This window comes from Bubalus kerabau, chromosome 3 (assembly GCF_029407905.1).
Source record: "Bubalus kerabau isolate K-KA32 ecotype Philippines breed swamp buffalo chromosome 3, PCC_UOA_SB_1v2, whole genome shotgun sequence".
Lineage (NCBI taxonomy): Eukaryota > Metazoa > Chordata > Mammalia > Artiodactyla > Bovidae > Bubalus > Bubalus kerabau.
Genome location: NC_073626.1, coordinates 128,668,664 through 128,676,547, shown reverse-complemented (window position 1 = coordinate 128,676,547; position 7,884 = coordinate 128,668,664). Strand labels below are relative to the sequence as shown.

Below are 7,884 nucleotides of genomic sequence, written 5' to 3'. Positions count from 1 at the left end.
TATAGCACAGGGAACTATAGTCAATACCCTGTGATATGAAAAAGAATGTGTGTGTATGCTAAGTCACTTCAGTCGTTTCCTACTCTGTGCGACCCCATAGACTGCAGCCCACCAGGCTCCCCCATGCCTGGGATTCTCCAGGCAAGAACATTGGAGTGGGCTGCCATTTCTTTCTCCAATGCATGAAAGTGAAAAGTGAAAGTGAAGTCGCTCAGTCGTGTCCGACACTTAGCGACCCCATGGACTGCAGCCTAACAGGCTCCTCCGTCCATGGGATTTTCCAAGCAAGAGTACTGGAGTGGGGTGCCATTGCCTTCTCTGAATGTGTGTGTATGTATATACATATATGTAGAGCTGAATCACTTTACTGTATAGCAGAATTTAAGATATAATTAATCAACTATACTTTAGTAAAATATTTTTAATTAAAAAAACTTAGAAGATGACATTTTCTTCAAGATATTGGTAGGTAATAAGAGATTTCTATCTACCTACAAAGTTTGAAGAAATGGGTGATCTACTTAGTGTCTATGTCAACTCCATGAACCTGAATATTACATTGATAAAAAAACTTAGACCTTCCCCCAAACTACTTCACCCCATTTATTTGCTTCTAATTTAACTTGTATAATTTACACTTATAGCCAACATCATCCACAGTACTTATTTGGCATCTCTTTTGTATGATACTGCTTTGTGTACATAGAGATACATTAGTTATGGTTCTCATGCTAAGTCATTTCATTTAATTTTTTAAATATCCTTCACACTTGTTTACTTACTTGATTTCTATGTCTCCCCTGTGAGTTTCATATTAGTGGAAATATATTTTTTTATCCCCTAACAAATGAGGAACTAGCAATCTTGCTGAACACTGGCTATAGGTAGATAGGAAACGGTAGCTAGAGTGCTTCTCAGCTCACATTGTAACCTTAGGCAATTTATTTAATTTTCTCAGCCTCAGTGTGTTTCATCTCTTTAAAAAATGTGTGTATCATAAGCTCATTGGGAATATTCAATGAAATAATGTATGTCAAGCACTTAGCACAATTCCTGGCACATATAAAACTTTAAAAAATGGAAGAGCAACAGCATTGCCCTGACCTGCATAAAATATTTCTGAGGGATAGAATTTACTTTTTACTTCATCCCATTCAAGAGTTCTTGTCATCTTATGTCTTTTAATCACATTGGTGTAAATGGCCGATGTAAAGGAAAAGTAACTGTCTTAAACATAAGATCTTCGTAAACTAATTATTTGTCCTCCAGGTTGGTCTGAGGATGTGACTGGAGGCATCATGGTTCAGCAGAAGCTTCTGGACTCTTCTACTATGAGTCCAACACACATACAGACTTTTGCGGGCCTTGTAATAGGCTTCGGCTCCTAGGTGGCACCAGTGGTAAAAAACACACCTGCCAACGAAGGAGACATAAAAAACACAGGTTCAATCCCTGGCTTGGGAAGATTCCCTGGAGGATAGTATCACAACCCACTCCAGTATTCTTGCCTGGAGAATCCCACTGACAGAGGAGTCTGGTGGGCTACAGTCCATAATGTGGCACAGAGTTGGACATGACTGAAGTGACTTAGCATGCGAGCGTGCACGCGCGTGCACACACACACACACACATGCACACACACAACACAACACTAGTGCCATCTGGGAAACTCCAATAGGCTTGCTGACTAATAAGCTAAAGGTCTATTAACTGGAGTAATTATAGTCAGTATCAGGGGTAATGAAGAACTGATGATGTACTTAGCCTAGGTACTCTTTCATCACTTCATCACAACTAAAGCATAGAAGAGTCTACAATAACTTCAAATACAGTTAAAGTCTGAACACCAAATTATTTAACACTTAAATCAAACCAAAACCCTAAAGTCCATGTCGTTCCCTTAATTGCATTTCCAATCCACCAGAGCATGTGCTAGTCAATCCTTTCCAGTCACCATCATTATCAAGCATCCTTCACATGCTTACTATTGTGTAGTAAATGAAACTTTAAAAACTAACAATTACTGTGTCTCAACAGTGTGTGTAGACCCCAGGGCAAGGTATCTTCATACTTAATATCTACCGATTTTCAAAACGCCTTCTTAAGGAGACTTTCAATAATCCCATTTTAGAGATGAGAAAACTAAGCCTTTGAAAAGGAAGATACTTACCTATAATCATATATAAGAGCAGAAAGACATGATTTTGGCCTTGGAAAAAGTCTTGTATGGAGACTGTAAGAAATATTGTAAAAGTATTTAAAAGTGATCAGCTCAGAGGAAGAATAGATTCAATGTCAAGAAGGCCAGCTTTCAAGGTATACTGTCCACAATCACAGAATAATTGGGAGTCCACCCATCTTCACTACTTCAACCTTCACCCCAACTCTCTATTCTTGGAATAAGCTTGCCTGGACCAGGAGGGAAGGCCATTCAGTCTCTATCCTTTTTAAGCAGTGAGGTTCTGCTTTCTCAGTGGTCCTCTCCAAAGCCTCTACAAGTTACCACAAACAGAGTTTTCTTTCCATCTCCCTCTTGCCTTTGTGTTCCTTGTTCACTAAGTGGTATTTACTCACTAGACTGCAATTGTAACATTCTTTTAAAAACCTCCTGCTTAAAAGTGTAAAACCCATCCTCTCAGCCCGTTACTTGCAAAATGAAGTGTAAGCTGCCTGCCTAGCCTTCAACCTCAACTGCCTTGAGCCTGCCATTCACTGTGGCAACAGAAATGCCATTCATCCCATGCCTTTTCTAGAATCTAAACTACTGTTACTGTCCCTCTGCTCAGGAGCCACTTTGTCATCTAGCCATGGCCTCTGCATGCCCCTTACCAAACACTTGGATCTGACATCACCTGCCATAGTAAATTTTTCTCGGACATAAGTTTGTGGTGTTAAATGCTCTTCTTTGCGCCTGTAAAATACTCTAGGATTATCTTTATCCCAGAAATACTGACATCAATTTTTAATGGCCTATTTATATGTATCTCTCTCTTCCTATAATCTGAATTCCTTCACAAGAGGAATTATACTTATTATGGTACCAAATACTGCTAGTCATGTTTAGCTCAGTGTTTGTGAAATTATTTAGAGTTTTCCATAGATGAGTAGGATTTATGTAAATTGTTATGCTTTCTTTATATTTATTTGAAAAAAAAATCCTTCACTTGTGTCCTATTATTTATTATTTAGTAGTGATGAGAAATTTTCTTTTTGATAATGTTTTAAGTTAATTTGAAAAAAGAAAAAGAGGAGAAATAAGTAAAAATTAGTCCAAATGTCAAAAACTGTGGAAATGGTACAGTCAGTCAGTTCAGTTGCTCAGTCATGTGTTACTCTTTGTGGCCCCATGGACTGCAGCACACCAGGCTTCCCTGTCCATCACCAACTCCCAGAGCTTACTCAAACTCATGTCCATCAAGTCAGTGATGCCATCCAACCATCTCATCCTCTGTGGTCCCTTTCTCCCTCCTTCAATCTTTCCCAGCATCAAGGTCTTTTCAAATGAAAAGATCAGTTCTTCACATCAGGTGGCCAAAGCATTGGAGTTTCACCTTCAGCATCAGTCCTTCCAGTGAATATTCAGGACTGATTTCCTTTAGGATGGACTGGTTGGATCTCCTTGCAGTCCAAGGGACTGTCAAGAGTCTTCTCCAACACCACAGTTCAAAAGCATCAATTCTTCGGCTCTCAGCTTTCTTTATAGTCCAACTCTCACATCCATACATGACTACTGGAAAAACCATAGCTTTGACTAGATGGACCATTGTAGGCAAAGTAGTCTCTGCTTTTTAATATGCTGTCTAGGTTGGTCATAGCTTTTTTTCCAAGGAGCAAGCACCTTTTAATTTCATGGCTGCAGTCCCCATCTGCAGTGATTTTGGAGACCAAAAAACAAAGTCTCTCACTGTTTCCATTGTTTCCCCATCTATTTGCCATGAAGTGATAGGACCAGATGCCATGATCTTAGTTTTCTAGATGTTGAGTTTTAAGCCAACTTTTTCTCTCTCCTCTTTCACTTTCATTAAGAGGCTCTTTAGGTTCTTCTTCACTTTCTGCCATAAGGGTGGTGTCATCTGCATATCTGACGTTATTATTATTTCTCCCGGCAATCTTGATTCCAGCTTGTGCTTTATCCAGCTCAGCATTTGGCATGATGTACTCTGAGTATAAGTTAAATGAGTATAAGTTAAAGCAGGGTGACAATATACAACCTTGATGGGCTCCTTCCCCGATTTGGAATCAGTCTGTTTTTCCATGTCCAGGTCTAAGCGTTGCTTCTTAACCTGTATACAGGTTTTTCAGAAGGCAGATCAGGTGGTCTGGGACTCCCATCTCTTTAAGAATTTTCCACAGTTTGTTGTGATCCACACAGTTGAAGGCTTTAATGTAGTAAATAAAACAGAAGCAGAAGAGAATACTACAATAATGGCTAAAATATGGGAGGCCCTGGCTTACCTTGGCTTTTTGTTTTTTTGGAAGTTTGCAAATTCTTTATATTTCCAGATGTTGAGACAATAATTTTGAGAGTTGAGGTTACCTCTAGTGGCAAAACCAGAGCCAGCTATTAGGCAGCCAGAATCTACAGTAATTGAATACATGACCTTTTCTCTTTTAGCACAATCTTTGTTCTCCTCTTCAAGAAGTTGTAGACATCTATTTAGTTTGATTATCTATCATCTTAATGAAGCTCCATCTACAACTGTCATGTCTTCTGAAGTTTCTTCAGTCGTTGCCTGTATATTTGAAATGCCATACATGGAGTCAGTTCTGACCAGCTGTCCATTTTTGCAAACAGCATTTGCCCTCATAGAGTGCTCCTTTTTATCCTGTCAACTGCATGGATTTCTTGACTTTGAGGGGCTGGAGGAGGTGTTTCTAAATCCAGAAAATTTGGTGGTCTTTCATTTAGCATAAGCACATGAGACTGTGTTTTTAGTGCTAGAGGTTTAAAAGGATTTGACTGTAAAAGGTCAAGATCTACTGGTCTTGAAAATGGAATGTTTTCATTATTTCCTCTACCAGAATTCTCTCTGGAACCTGCACAATCACACTAGTATTTGAAACTCCTTCTTGGAATCTTTGAGGTCAGCATTTGGTTGTGCCACCTTTAATTTTTCCAGACCCTCATTTGCTAACACTTTCGGCGTATTACATTTTATACTGAATTTGACTAATTTCAGCCATCTCAGCAGCAGTGGGAGAAGGAAAGGCTGTCTTAATCACTACATGTATACCAACTACTGCTTGCTTTTCGGCATTATCTGCTTCTGTGCCTCATATTAAATCTTTTAACTTACTTCAATATGCATGCCTGGATTTAGAGTCACTTTTGTGACTCTGGGCTCTGGAGGGCCCTGGGGAAGGGCCACCGCCCACCAGCCCCTGGGGAGCTTGGGTGGATGGTCTCAGAGGCTGTTGGCCAAGCGCACAGAGGCACCTGGGCAAACCTTACCCTGGCTTCTTAACACAGACCACTTGTAGGGTCAATAAGAGAGATATCTTGGAGCAAAGAGCCCTTTGGAAGTTTATAACACCTGTTTTAAGAGATTAGTTTTGCCCTGAAACTATCTGCTTCCAGGACAGATATCTGGAGGGTTAAAACCAAAGAATTTTTAAATTAGATTTGAGCCCTGGTTCTCCTGCTGGGCTTTCTGGGTAACTCACCTGATAAAGAATATGCCTGCATTGAGGGAGATTTGGGTTTGATCCCTGAATTGAGAAGATCCCTTAGAGAAGGGAAAGGCTACCCAGCCCAGTATTCTGGCCTGGAGAATTCCATGGGCTGTGTAGTCTGTGGGGTTGCAAAGAGTTGAACATGACTGAGTGACTTTCACTGTCTGCTGCTGGAAGAGGAAATTATGGCTGCTGATATGGGGCCTGTTCACCTGGTTATCTGAGTCACAAATCAGAACATCACTTGCATTCCCTTTCACATGCTCTGTGGCCTAGATTTCAGAAGTACATGGGTACAAGACAACTGTTCTCCTCTCAATTCAGACAAGCATATCATATTTAGGGACTTGCAAAATCTCAGAACACAGTTTGGCTGATGTTTTTCAGTTTCTTGTGAAGAAAGTCTAAGGTATGGGAAGTCACTAAAAGACATCAAAGCCTTTGGGAGAAAAATCAAAGTCCAATCTGAGACTCTCAGAACTTCAAATCACATGTCCTTTGGACTATGGGCACTGAAGTCTGCGTCCATCCTATGACTACCAAAGCAAAGGTCAAGGCACAGGAGCAATGTGCCCTTCCCTTGCATCCAGGAGCAATGCCATGGAGGCAGGTTCAAGTATAACCAACAGTCCTCCCTTTATGGAACTCCAGAAGAGGGCACACTATAGACCACTAAAGAATAAGTGGTGTGGGGCAGAAAGTTGTGGACACACAGGACCACAATTGAGCAGGACAAGACAATTTGCTCCTGCGAAAAAAAAAAAAAAAAAAAAAACTCTATAAAAGGCCAAGATGTGGTTCATAAACCCTGTAACTCCACTATAAGTCTTTTGAGAATTTCACTTGTCGACTTTTACTTACAAATGTGAAAAGCATTCCAAAAAAGTGAGCCCCTTGGTCCTAGAGATTTCTTTCCAGATCCTTCAAGTCCACCTCCCAGAGGCTTCCTCACCAGCCCACAAAATTCAGATGAGAATTCTGCATGAAGCATTCACCACCAGGCTTACTTGCACTGATGTAAGAGCTACAGCTACTCTTTGGAATGACTAATGTCACAGAAATTGATACAAATCAATCATCCATGTAATAATTAACTTAGGTTTTCTTTATGGCCAATTCTGAAGAACTTCCCAGCTTTTTCATACATTCCATTTTTGAAACCAGATATAGAAGTGGCAATTAAGGAAAGAACCCATCCCATATCAGTCATAGGTTCATTGCTTCAAATAGTTCCCCAACAGATTCCTGAGGGGCAACCCTGACCTGATGCCACATGTTACCTTTTTGTCCCCCTCCAACCAGCAAATTTCTTGCTGAGTGCTTTCAGTGGCTCAGCACACATATCTAGACTGCAGGTCTGTCTGTAACCCAACCAAAATGCCATAGATGATCTTGAGAGAGAAAATGAACATCCTGGTTCACTGGATTCTGTCTTAAAAAAATAAATCATTTAGCTGTGCCAGTCTTCGTTGCAGCATGCAGGATCTTTGATCTTCATTGTGGCATGTGAGACCTTTAGCTGCAGCACGTGGGATCTAGTTCCTGGACCAGGGATTGAACCTGGGCCACCAGAGTTGGGAGCACGGAGTCTTAGCCACTGGACCACCATGGAATTCCCTCACTGGACTCCATTCTTGCTTTTAGAATAAAGTTTCCATAGCAAAATTTTTTCGTGTTATAATTCCTCCTATTCTTTCAGTGTAATTTTATGCAGCTGTTGAACAACTATTTTCCACATTTTTTAGGTGAAATCTGCTGAAGCATCTGATCATCCTCATCTTTCTCCTCTCATTTAGAATTTCCTAGTTCCCCTCCACCTCTTTCCATTTTCACCAGATAACACACATGTGTTCTTGGAGGTTCAGTTCTGAACTTATTCTCTGAGAAGGCCACTAGCATGACCCACTTGGAGACAAAGTTGGCCAGAAAATTAACAATTTGTGATAGTACATTGTCATTATCTGTGGGTGTCTGTTTATCTTCCACTAGCAAGTGAACAGTTTGAAGGAAGCAGTGATATGATCTTAACAAGTAGGGATTTGCAGCACCTGCCTGGTGGTAGATTCTTGGTAAATGATTGGTCAATGGAAAAAAACATGTCCAAAGAAGACATACAGATGGCTAACAAACACATGAAAAGATGCTCAACATCACTCATTATCAGAGAAATGCAAATCAAAACCACTATGAGGTACCATTTCACACCAGTCA

General features: G+C 40.4%; 1 pseudogene; it reads right to left on the bottom strand.

The window, feature by feature from the left end:
- Window positions 1-4,539: 4,539 nt before the first annotated feature.
- Window positions 4,540-5,202, bottom strand: LOC129647302 (mitochondrial fission factor-like; annotated as a pseudogene).
- Window positions 5,203-7,884: the final 2,682 nt, after the last annotated feature.